Genomic DNA, 12865 nt, shown 5'->3' on the forward strand with positions numbered 1-12865 from the left:
GTTATTTTCATTTGGCTGGCTCTTAACTCTTTGGTGGTCTCAGGCTCTTTGCCCTAAAGTTAATCATTTGTAAAGCAATCCATAAACCCACCAAAGGGGTTCAAGCAGTTAGAAATCTAAAGCATTGTAACAGAAGGGGTGAGGAGGACTTTCTTGACTTACTGGACTCTCTATGGCAGAGGCCAAGTTTTGTACTTCTTTGCCATCTTTCCTCAGTACCTAGTATAAATGTGGAAATGTTTTCAATATTTAAACGAAACTTCATTTTAATGTTCCTCTGATGCTAGGTTTGCCTCTGTGAAACCTTTGGAAGTATCCAAGGAGAGGAATTATTGGAGGAAAATGGGAAGCTTTCCAGTAGTGGAAAAATGGAGGAAAGCAGAATGGCAGGGGTTGAATGCCTATTAGATATTCTTTCCTTCTTTGAAAGATGCAGGCCCCAAATGAAGTTGATTGTGAAATTTCCTCCCCAGTCAGGAGGATGTCATTAGGTGAGCAGTGTACTTTAGGGTATTGGTATGCAATCACTAGACCCACAGTCAAATGACCCAAACTCCTAGCAAAGAGAACTCCAACCGACATTTTATAGAGATGACTTAAGGTCCTTAAGTTTAACGAGAAACCGGCAGTCAAGAGTATGGCTTTAAAGTCTAATAGACCTGCTTTGAATCTCAGCTCTGCCAGTTACTAGATGGAACACTTGGTCAAATTACTCCATTCCTCTGTTCCTTGAATTCCTTATGTATAAAATGAGGTTACTAATAGAGCCTGTCTCATTGGGTTGTTCTGAGGAGTCAGTGAAATGATGCATACAATAAATGCTTAATAGATGTAGGATTCTTCTTATCTTCTTTTTTTTTGCGGGCAGATCCTATAAGAAAACCAAAAATCAGATGGTTCTCCTCTAATCCAAACTAAACCCAAAGAAAATATGCCAGAACATGTGGTTGGTCAGTTCTTTACCGACCAAAATGCTCTAACCCCGTATATCCCTAACTTCAGTCATTTGCAAACTATTCTTTATGCTGTTTACCATAGACACACACTGAGGCTTTCTCTTTGACATAATCAGAAGAGTGAAGGAGAAATTAGTAACTTCCTTACTGTGTGATTTTGTGTTAACCATTTTCTGTTGGGGTAACCCAGGCTTTGGGATACTCTCTTCTAGTGTATTCTAAACAAATCACAAGCACTATGAAGAACCAAAAGAAGGGCAGAGCCCTACCCATTTTATGCACCATAAATCGTAGTTCACCATTTGCACACCCGGGGAGGGATTCTTACTTATAGTTCTTCATCTTCATTTTTAATAGAAGACATTAATCTACTTTTTAATTTTTTAAATGTTAGTTTTGAGAGAGGGGGAAAGAGAGAGAAAAAGAGGGGGGGGGAAGGGAGAGGAGAGAGGATCTGAAGTGGGTTCTGCACTAACAGCAGAGAGCCCAATGTGGGGCTTGAATCCACGAACCTTGAGATCATGGCCTGAGCTGAAATCAAGAGTTGGATGCTTAGCCAACTGCGCCACCCAGGTACCCTGAAGACAGTAATCTAATAAACACAGTTGTATTTCTTCCTCTAAATGATTAGAAGGGAATCCTAAAGGCAATTGTGCAAGAAGGGAAAGTAGGAAAGTAAGTAAGAATGCATCTTACCATTCTGTTAATATTAAAATTCAGCTGGTCAGGAGCGCCTGGGTGGCTCAGTCGGTTGAGCGTCCGACTTCAGCTCAGGTCACGATCTCATGGTTTGTGGGTTTGAGCCCCAAGTCGGGCTCTGTGCTGACAGCTCAGAGCCTGGATCCTGCTTCAGATTCCGTGTCTCCCTCTCTCTGCCCACCCCCCAACCCCCAACTCACACTCTGTCTCTCTCTCCTTCAAAAGTAAATAAACATTAAAAAAAATTAAAAAAAAATTCAGCTGGTCAAATCCAAGTAAAGTCTGTAGCAACTTATTGTATTGTGCCAATGTCAATTTCCTAGTTTTCATACTATATTATATATAAGATATTACCACTTTATATATAGAAGCTGGTTAAAGGATGTAAGGGACTTCTCTGTACCATTTTTGCAACTTCTTGTGTTCATAATTATTTCAAAATAAAAAGTTAAACAAAAAAAGAAAAAAGGAAACAAGTAAAAAAGATATACTCAAAACCTTGTAAATATGTCCCTACCCTTTGACCCTAAAATAGTACTTCTAGAAATATATACTAACGTAAATAAATTTATACCCCAGTATGTTCCTCATATAATCACTTTTAATAGTGAAATGTTAAAAACATTCTTAATGTTCAACAGGGGAGTGTGATACAGTATATATATATACACATATGTGTGTGTGTACACTATCAAATATACATATACTATCAAATATATATATATTTGATTTATACTATCAAAAATGATAGTGGAGATGTATATTTATTTTAAAGTTAATTTATTTATTTTGAGAGAGACAAAGAGATGCAAGCAGGGGAGGGGCAGAGAGAGAGAGGGGAACAGAGGATATGAAGCAGGTTCCACACTGACAGCAGAGAGCCCAACGTGGGCTTGAAGTCACGAACTGTGGGATCATGACCTGGGCCAAAGTTAGACCCTTAACTGACTGAGCCACCCAGGCACCCCTGGGGAGATGTATATTTAATGACATAAAGGACATTCATAATGAACTAAATACAGAAATTTATAAGCTGTATGAGCCTAACTTATTTAAGAATGATACATAAATATATAATATTGAGACTAGAGGAATGTATGCAAAACCATCAGCAACAATTATTTCTGGCTTCTAGACTTATTGATTTAAATTTTTTCCATTTTGTTCATGTGTTTTTCTAATTTTTCTACAATGAGCATATGTTACTGGTGTAAAATTTTCAAAGATAATTAAAATGGCTGAAATCACTTCAGCTTTACTAAAACATTTACAACAGGGAGAATTAAATCCGGTAACACTAATACCCTATGCATTACCATTGATAACACAGCCATTAAAAAGAAAAATAAATTACAAAGCTCCGAAACTGCTGTATGTAGATGCTAAGCCATAACAGATACTGTGCCTTACAAAGGGAAAGAGCTATGATCACTTCACTCCTAACCGGTCTTCCTCCTCTTCCTTTACTGTTTCCTTTCTGATGAAATCAGTAAATGTTTTGATTCAAAACCATGAGCAGGAACCTTAATTCTTATTAAACTCGGGGCAAGTCTGTGCAAAAGCTGACAGTTTTGCCTAGGCTATTGGGTAACCACAATCTTACACTTTTGATCACAGGTGGGAAAGTTGCAAAACCGAGTAATCCCCTAAATACCCTGATTAGTCCTAGATGTCTCTCTTCATAGATGGGGTCTGCTATGATAACAAATACATGAAAATAAAATGTCTTTTTTTTTTTTTAAGAATTAGAATAACTTTCCTATAACTGACTATAAACATTTGTCAAATCATTTAGACATTTCTTGAGCCCTGTAATGGTGTTAATTATATATTAATTATATAATATTATGTTATTTACTCACTTGGCCTTATAAATTGTATCTCTCTTCCACATAATCTCTGTTCCATAGTGCTGGAACCATCTCTGTATTGTTCATTTGTGCCTGAGTCTCTCAGTGCTTAATAAATATTTGCTGAGTGATGAGGACGACTCATTTGTGTTTGGAATTCTTAGTGCATTCCTAGGGAGAAAGCCTGGGAATGCTTTGGAAACCCACCTCCAGTATTAACAATTCTGTGACCCTGGGTATTGAACAGCTTAAGCCTCATCCATAAAAGTGCTCTCAGTAACAAGTACTTCTCAGGCTTGCGGTAAGGAATACACTTCCTAACATGTATTGGTACCACTTAGAAAAGTGTCTGGTGCGTAAAAGTTGCTTGAACAATACTAGTTGACGATATCTGAATTCCTCTTTTTGTCCTGTGATTTACCTTTTTTCTGTGATTGCTTCTAACTTAATATGGTGGTTAAGAGCAGAAACTCTGGAGTCAGAAGGTCTGTGTCATCTTATTAAATAACAGTGTGACCTATAGCAAGTTGATTAAACACTCTGCACTTGGTTTTCTCATCTGTAAAACGGGGATGATAATAATAGCACTTACTCCATAGGATTATTGTGAGCATGTAGTGAGAAAATGCTCATAAAATGCTTCAAAGAGTGTGACAGAGAGTAAGTGCTCAGTAAAGGTCAGCTATTATTCTCTTACCAGGCCTCTTATTATCTGTCATTTTGCATCTAAAGTATAGTTTCAAACTGAGCCCAACTCCTGGTTTCTTTTCCTGAAGGAGTTATTCATTCAGATTTAGCCATGACATGAATGTCAACTCAGAGTAGCTGCCTAGAGGCTTATATGGTTTGGGGCACTGCAGCACCCTGCAGAACTTTCAGAGGGGGTGGGGCTGGCTATTATGCTGGAATAAATAATAACAATTAACATTATTTTGTGCCAGATTCTGTGCGAAGAACTATAACCCTATTATTACTCCCATCTTCACAGATGAGGAAACAGAAGCATAGAGACAGCATTGCCCTCGACACTGCTTGGGGAAGTCAGGCTTGATGCCCAGACAGTCTGCACTTCTAACCTTCAAGACATCCCATGTGCTGCATTTATCGTAAAAAAGAGGCTATTTTAATCAATACTGTATTGCAATTTTGACTGCAGATTTTTATCTTTACTTCCATTCAGAAGAACCCAAACCTTGGAAATAGAAGCAGCCTGCACACAGTAACATCAGGTTAATCTACTAGAAACAGAAAGGGAAATAAGCCTGAAATACAAACAGAAAGAATACCAGAGGGTACTTCCTACTTATTTATTTATTTATTTATTTATTTATTTATTTATTTATTTATTTATTTATTTTAATGTTTATTTTTGAAAGAGAGAGAGAAAGAGAGGGAAGGAGACAGCGTGTGAGTGAGTGGGACAGGGGCGAAGAGAGAGAGAGAGAGACACAGAATCTGAAGTAGGTTCCAGGCTCTGAGCTGTCAGCAGAGTCCAACGCGGGGCTCTAATTCACAGACCGCGAGATCATGACCTGAGCCGAAGTCTGAACGCTCAATGAACTGAGCCACCCAGGTGTGCCGGTGGGGGGGAGGGTACTTCCTTTTTAGATACAATAATAAGAAATGCCAAAAAAACTAAATCAAAACTGGTCAAATATATTGATTTATTATTTTACCCAAATATATTTGGATAAAATGTTGATTTTTAATAACAAATGAAAAATCTCATAAATATAACTAGAGCTGTTAGCTCATTTTGTTTTTCAGGCCCCAATTTATGACAGAATTAATTTGTCAGCCAGAATCCTAATATATATTTGTCCTGTGAGGTCTAGTTCTCCATTCACAGTATTATCTTTGTAGTCATTAGCCAGGGGTAGAGTAGGAGTATACGGGTATGGGTGTTGAAGAAGAGGGCTCCAATGGTGGACACTTCATCTCTCGATGCGACTCTTGAACCTCAACCAGTCCTTATCCCTTGCTTTGGGCTAAAAAAAGTCTTAGATTCTAAACCAACTTCAGCATATTGGCATTATCTATTGAAATTTTATACGTGCGTCCCTTTGACTCAGTAATTTCCCATTTAGAAGCTGATTCAAGAGAAATGCCCACAAGATATGCAGAGTTACAAACAAGGGCATTTATTGTTACACTGTTTGTAACTGAAGACAAACGGAGCTGACCCAAATATCCAGCAGGAAGAGACTGTGCATGTACCATAATGTAGTCATAACAGAGGAACAAATAGGTAGAGTTGTACATATTGACATGCATATAATGGAAAAGAAGACGGTAGGCAGTGCTCATATTATTCACAATATTATAGAAGGGCTTCGTAAGGAGAGACATTGATGATTGCAAACTCAGATGCATAAGGGGGCCAGACTGGTTTTATAAACGGGTCAGGTGGGGACTGTGACAACCTTGAGAGCACACTCTATGTGAAACCAACTGACACCACTCAGCCTCAGCTATTCTTTGCTAACGGGTTGACAGAACTTGGATTCTCCCAGAAAATCTATAAATCATGGTCCTGTTCATGCTACTTTGTGATAGTCTATTTACCTCTCTTCCACCTTGAAAGCTCCACGAAACTATTTCAGTTACATGAACCTCCTGATTTTTATTTTGTGGCAACGATTAGAAATATTAAAAAACATATATTCTAAGTGGTCATCTGCAAACTAGATGTGTCTTGCAGGCTCACTGCCCATCAACCTCTAAAATACTCTTACCAATGGCCCTCTCTGGGGAACCATGTTTTGGGCCATTACAGAGTGGGGTCTTTCACTATACCATCCGTACATTGCTTTATATTTGAGGGTGTTTGGGTTTCTTTGTTTAACCATGGCAAGAACCAGTTTACTGGTCCAGGGGAGAGGCAAAGGATGTATACAATGAAGAGTGAGGGCTCAGGCCTCCCCAGTGACCTAGAAATTCATTCCTCCACCAGGTCCTGAAGGCAGGCCTTGTATCAGTGGAGGAGAGGGAGAGTGGGTGGCTGTTGGAAATATGGGGTCCACAGTGTTCTCCAGTAAGGAGGCACCCCCTATTAGGTCCACGTCTAACAGGGCCCTGAGTCACGTGGGAACAACCGTGAGCATCACAAGCCTCTTGATCCACACCTGGTCCTGGGGCCATGACTTCCCTGTGAAGAAACAGAGCGTATAACTTGGGGAGTGTCCACTTCCTTGGATGAAGACAATCGGATCTGCCAGGAAAGGGCCGTGGTCAAACATGCTTCCTTACTTGTTCCTAGTGACCTCACCATTGGCCTGTGACCACTACCAGGAAGGAGCTTCTTGCTCACAGCCCAGCTGATCTGGCTGGCAATGCCTCAGCCTCTGTGGCCAGAGCTGCTGGCTTGCCCTCCACAGAACCAGCTTCTCCTCCCCACTCACCCTGCCCTCAGGGAGCCCAGCACAAGCCTCACCTGGCAGGTCATGGCCCCATCAAGGGCACCCCAGGTCTGGCAGTCTTATTAGCTGTCCAGGCCATGTCCTATCCCCTGCTTCTGACCCCACCAACCAAGGGCTCCTAGGGCAGAAGACAGTCGGTGGAAGACATGGGGGCCAGGGGAGAAGGCGGTGAAAGGTGGAACTTTCACTCTGAGCAGCTGCAGCAGCGACACGAAGGGGGAGACTTTGAAGTTTAGAGGGCCCATCGCCCCGGCCCCGGCCCCTCCTGGCACTCACCTTCCTCGGGCTCCAACAGCCTCCTCAGTGGGTTTTCAGTGGGTTCCGAGTTTGAGCAAACAGCAGAGATGCCCAAGTTGGGGCTCAGCAAGAACTGAGGGTGGTGCTCAGGGGCCACAGGTAGGCCCGAAGGCCCCGCATCTGGGAATGGGGCCAAGACCACGTCACTCAGCAACTCTTCCACAATGTTCTGTGGGGTAGCACAGGTACTGCTCTGCCCTTGTCTGGAGAGGTATCTGGTTCAGGAAAGTCCCCAACTCCTGAGGTGACAAACTTGAAGAACTGGCCCACAGGTCGTGGGGGTCCTCACTAGGTCCTCGGCTGAAGACTGTGCTCTCTTCCGGGGGAGGGTGGACCGGAAACTCCTTTTCCGGGGCGAAGGGTCAGCGTGCAGGCTCTGCGTGTGTCGTCTGGGTCGGGGCCTGGAAGAGGCGAAGTCCGCCAGCCCAGGGTCCTGCAGCCAGCGGGGCGCCCAGGAGGTGGGGATGTGGATGCTCCTGAGGCCCGGGCCCGCCAGCGCCCCTCCCCCCTACCCGGCCGTGCCTCAGCCAGGTAGGATCCTCGGCCTTACCCACGTAGGGTGGGGGTGGGGGTAGGGGTGGGGGGGGGGGGCTGGCCCACCCAGGTCTCTGGACTCCCGGCACCTCTCCGAGTCGTGGGTGTGCACCCCCTTACCCGCAGCAGAGCTCTAGGGCGGTGGGGCTTGTCTATCGATCGCTTGTATAATAATCTACACGTGTATAATTAAAAAAATACGAATGCTGAGAGCACATTTACACTGGCCTATACTAACAAGGTCTGAACCAAAGGGAGTTTCCAGATTAAAGCAGTTCCAGGAATTTGACCTAGCTTTGGTTGTGTTACCGACCTCAAAAGTCTTGAATTGGGGGTGGGGGGCGACCTGGATGGCTCGGTGGGTTGAGCGTTGGAGTTCAGCTGGGGTTAGGATCGCCCGGTTGGTGAGTTCCAGCCCCGCATCTGCTTGCTGCTGTCAGCGCACAGCCTGCTTTGGATCTTCTGTCGCCCTCTCTTGTGCCCCTTCCCCTGCCTGCATTCTCTCTCAAAAATAAACATTTGGAAAAGAAAAAAAAAAAGGGGGGGGGGCGTCTGGGTGGCTCAGTCCGTTAAGCGTCTGATTTTGGTTCAGGTCATGATCTCACGGTTAGTGAGTTCGAGCCCCACATTGGGTCCCATGCTGACATTTCAGAGCCTGGAGCCAGATTGGGATTCTGTGTCCCCCTCTCTTTCTGCCCCCCCACTTACCCATTCTAGCTGTCTTTCTGGCTCTCAAAAATAAACATTTAAAATTTTTTTAAAAAAAAGAAAAAGAAAGAATCTTGATTTGGTGGATACCCCTGGGCTCATCTAGATACATCTAGATAATGATAATGAGCTTATCTAGATAATATTTTGGACTAGGGTTTCTGTGGCCTTGAGATACTTTGATTATGTTGGACTATATGAGTTTCTGGGGGTGAAAGTAGCATCTTAAGGATATACTGAGAGGACAATCACATCTCTCATTTCCAAGATGTATCCTGAGCTTGTGGGAAAATGAATAAGGGATCATCATTCATTAATTTACTCATTCACTCGTTCATTCCACAAAGATGCTTTGGGTGTTTACCATGCACCTGTTTGGCTTTGGGCCACAGATACCTTCATGGAGCTTGCGTCGTTGAAGGTGTTACCAAAGTAAATAGATGATCACAAAATAGGGTGAAAAGTAGTGTTGTCAGGGCCAGCACACCGTGTTGTGAAGAGACCCCACTGGAAATCCCTAAAAAGGTGGCACCTGGGCTGAATTTTGGGGGATGAGCCGGAGTTGGAGTCAGCCTGGTAAAGAAGAGGAGGTGGGGATTCCAGGTGGAGAGACCCACAGGTGTGAAGGCGTGAGGGCAGGAGAGGACTTGGGATCTCCTGGGAACAGCCTGTGTTCTGTATAGCCAGAGCACGCAGTCTGGGGCAGGGCAGGCTTCAGGACTGCAGGGTGGCTCGCCATCTGATCACAAGTGCTTACGAAGTAGTCTGGGGTGACTGGGCTCTATCCTAAAAGCAGCCCAGAGCCAAAGACAGATTTTAGGCTAGGGAGATTTGGAAACTGTTTTATATATTTATGTCACCACATATTTTCGCCCAGAGTTTTCACTTTATGTTTCCTCAATTTTATGAACCAAAGGGGAAACTACTGTGTATTTAAGCAAGACAGAGAAGTAACTTGTTTTTAAAACAAACAAACAAATAAACAAACAAACACACCTCTGGGGCACCTGACTGGTGCAGTTGGGAGAGCATTTGATTCTTGATCTCCGGGTCATGAGTTGAGCTCCATGTTGGATGTAGAGATTACTTAAGAATAAACTTAAAAAAAAAAAAAAAAAGCTCTGCAAACTAGATGGCTGAGAAATTGTAGCTTCTAAGTTTTACACCTTCCTGTGCTCTTGGATTTTAGAGACATTTCATGACATGGCATACACAGCCCACAAGTTAATTAAGCCATCGGCTTAGAAGGTTGTTGGTAGATTCCAAGCCAGTTTCGAGGGTGTGTATGTATTCTCTATGGGGAGCTGGTTAAAGGCATCCATAACATTATGATAATCCTCACTGAATATTGCTAGCGTTCCAACTGGTATTTCATGTCATTCCTGGCGTCCTTACCCACTAAGGGCCTTGCTTCCCTGGAAAGGTAGGTGAATACTCAATTAATAGGAAGAGCATAAACATGTTCACTTTGGTGAGAACTTGACTTCCCTGTCTCTCAAGGTGAAAGGGAAAAGTCTGTGGTTTTTGAGAGGAGGGAGGGAAGGGAGGAGCAGACTGGGGTGACTGATGATGCTATGAAAGCCACACAATTGCTGTCAAGGTGGTTTTTCACCCCTGGAGCAGGGTGATCTCATTTGCTGCTGCATATGCATTCATCCTTGGTTTTCTGGTCTTTTGGCCATGAGGACATGTGTATCTGCTGAATGTGTGAGTGTGTTCCAGGGAGGCTGTGACGATTTTAGAGGCAGACTAAGCAGGATTCAGATTCTCTGCAACTTGCTTAAGCTGTGAGAGCCTGGCACGGTTGCTCTCCCTCCCTGATCTGATTGCAGCATGCTTACATGGCATGGACTTTTGTGAGAATTAAGTGAAATGAGATATGTATGTGTAGCGACTGGCACATAACTGATGTTCCATAGATGTTAATTTCTTTTGCAACCCTGGACTGAAGCTGCCTTTAATTGGTTTCCAGGGGACTAGCCATTTGTCTCCTTTACTCTCTGTCACGCTTCCTTTTCACAGGTAGGGAGACACATTTAGGGTACTCGGAGGGACCTGCCTTCCAGTCCTCGTTACTACTCACTTTGGATAGGTGACTCCATACTTTTGTGACTTAAGATTCCTCCTCCTTCTCTTCCTTCTTCGTCTTCTTTTCTTCTTTGAGAGAGAGAGAGGGCACAAGTGAGTGAGGGGCAGAAAGAGAGAGAGAGGGGGAGAATCCCATGAAGCACAGATAGAGATTGTGGGGGGGGCAGAGAGAATGAAGTGGGGCTCATCTGGGGCTAGTGTTTTACCCAAAGTGCGGTGAGATGTAGATTCCTTCCCTATAAAATAGGAACAGTAATGCTCGATGTTTCTTTACCTTTCTACAGTCATTGTGAGGATTCCGTAAAGTAAGGCAGGGTTCTCAGACTTTAGAAGGCACCAGAATCATTCATTTAAAGCTTGTTAAAACAGATTGCTAGACTCCCTCCTCAGGGGTTCTGATTCAGTAAGTCTGGGGTGGGGCCTGAAAATTTGCATTTCTAACCAATTCCCAGGCAGTGCTGATGCAGTAGTCCCAGGCCACACTTGGAGAACAGTGCCTGGCACACATTGAACCCAGATGGTTGTGAGCGACTGTCACCCATTGTCTTTTGGGGCAGGGGTGATACTATAGACACCACAACATGGCTATAATTCTAAGTTTAGGGTCTTTATTTTGACTATGTGAAATAATTGTTTAATTTAGTGTGTTTAGGGGGTTAGAATTTACAAGTCATTTCTTCTAAGGTATCCATGTGACTCAGACACAGGAATGAAGGGCCCAGACTGGCCAGGTCCCATTGGCAGTTTTATCAGTCTGGTCCCCTTGAGGCATGCCTGGGCTCAAAAGACAAATTCCTGGAATATTCTCCTATTGCTTTCTACCAGGTGTTGAGGACATGTTTCGGGGGAACTGGGGAAAATGACAGGAGACTTCCACACGCCCGAGTCTCCTTTGGTCTTGTATAAAAAGTCTCATTATCCTCAGGGTTTTTAAGTCTGTGAAGGAAGGATCTTCCCACTGAGGAAATCATAGGCCCCGACTCTTTTATTTTAGAAGGTGGATGGCAAAGATTAGGGGCATGGTGACACCCCTGCCACTTAATGAGCAGTCTGAGTTACAGATCTAAAATTAACAGCTTCTCCTCCTCCCTCCCTCCCACCCACCCAATACTTAAACTCTCCTTTGTCATTGCTTCTCAGAGCCCTCAGAGTTGCAAGAAATGCTGCCTGGATCCCCAAACCTTCAAAAATGGCCAGGCGTGGGGCTCAGTGTTGCATTAGGGTTAACATTCTAGGTCCTAGGGGCTGATAGATGGGGCCCATCTCCTCATTTTGTGGCTTGGAGTGTGATCTCAGCAAGTGACCTTCTGAACTCCATTTTCTTATCTGAATTGAGGACAGTAACAGCACTCATTTCAAAGAGTTCTTGGGAGGGACAATTAGATAAGAATGTGAGGACTCAGGAGTGACAGCTATTGTTACTGTGGGGGGATTTTTAAGACTTTGGGCACCGACTCCTGCATGCCGTCCCTGAGCTGTCACTTTTACAGAGTTATCCAGTAGTATTCATTTGGTTTGTGGGGCCTACCTAGACTCTCAACTTTTCTTCATTTGTTTATATAGCTTTGGGCCACAGGAGAAGGGAGAAAACCCTTCGCATGAGGCCTGGGGAAAGACATGGGGACACGGACGGTGGCAGGTTCTGTGAGGATCCCAACCCTGCCTGACCCTGAGAACTTCTTCTCAGTCCCTGTGAAGAAGGGTTAGAGCCATGAGCTGAAGGATCTCTTCTCACCTGGTGATGTGGGATACTCAGCGGCTCCAAGGCCAAGCAGACAGAATGCAGAGCTGGGGAAAGGGGTGCATTGAGAACCTAAGGGAACCCAAGTCTCTTAGCAGTCCCAGGAGGCTGAATCCTTGGTGGCACAGCCGGGTGTTCATAGCAGCCATGGCGTTCATGGGACAACAAGGTAATTCCTATAGAAACCCGTAGGTGGGTAGTATGTAGGAATGAATATGAGGGGGTTGTTCGGGGTTCTCCCTCTAGATGGGGAGAAATCCATAATGGGGGCGGGAGGGACTGCAATTATACGGGTGTGCATAGGTGAGGTGAGGGACGTTTGGGTGATGTGGCTGAAGCATGCTGCAGAGTGCTGGGCACATGGTGAGCACCCAGGAACCAGTCATTATTACTAGCTGTTCCCTGACACCCTGCTCTCTCCTTGTGCCCACAGGGCAGGGCAGTCTGAGCTGTGAGTATTGGAGGATGTGAGAGCCCTTATCCCCTCACGGACCTCTTTGAAGGATGCAGAGTGGGATGTTAACCCTATTTCAAGTTGATTTTCTCCACTAGAAGCATGAAGTATCTACTTTT

At 44.2% G+C, this 12865-nt stretch overlaps 1 pseudogene; it reads right to left on the bottom strand.

The window, feature by feature from the left end:
- Positions 1–6291: 6291 nt before the first annotated feature.
- On the bottom strand, positions 6292–12441 carry LOC131518226 (interferon regulatory factor 3-like; annotated as a pseudogene).
- Positions 12442–12865: the final 424 nt, after the last annotated feature.

Source organism: Neofelis nebulosa, chromosome 1 (assembly GCF_028018385.1).
Source record: "Neofelis nebulosa isolate mNeoNeb1 chromosome 1, mNeoNeb1.pri, whole genome shotgun sequence".
Taxonomy (NCBI): domain Eukaryota; kingdom Metazoa; phylum Chordata; class Mammalia; order Carnivora; family Felidae; genus Neofelis; species Neofelis nebulosa.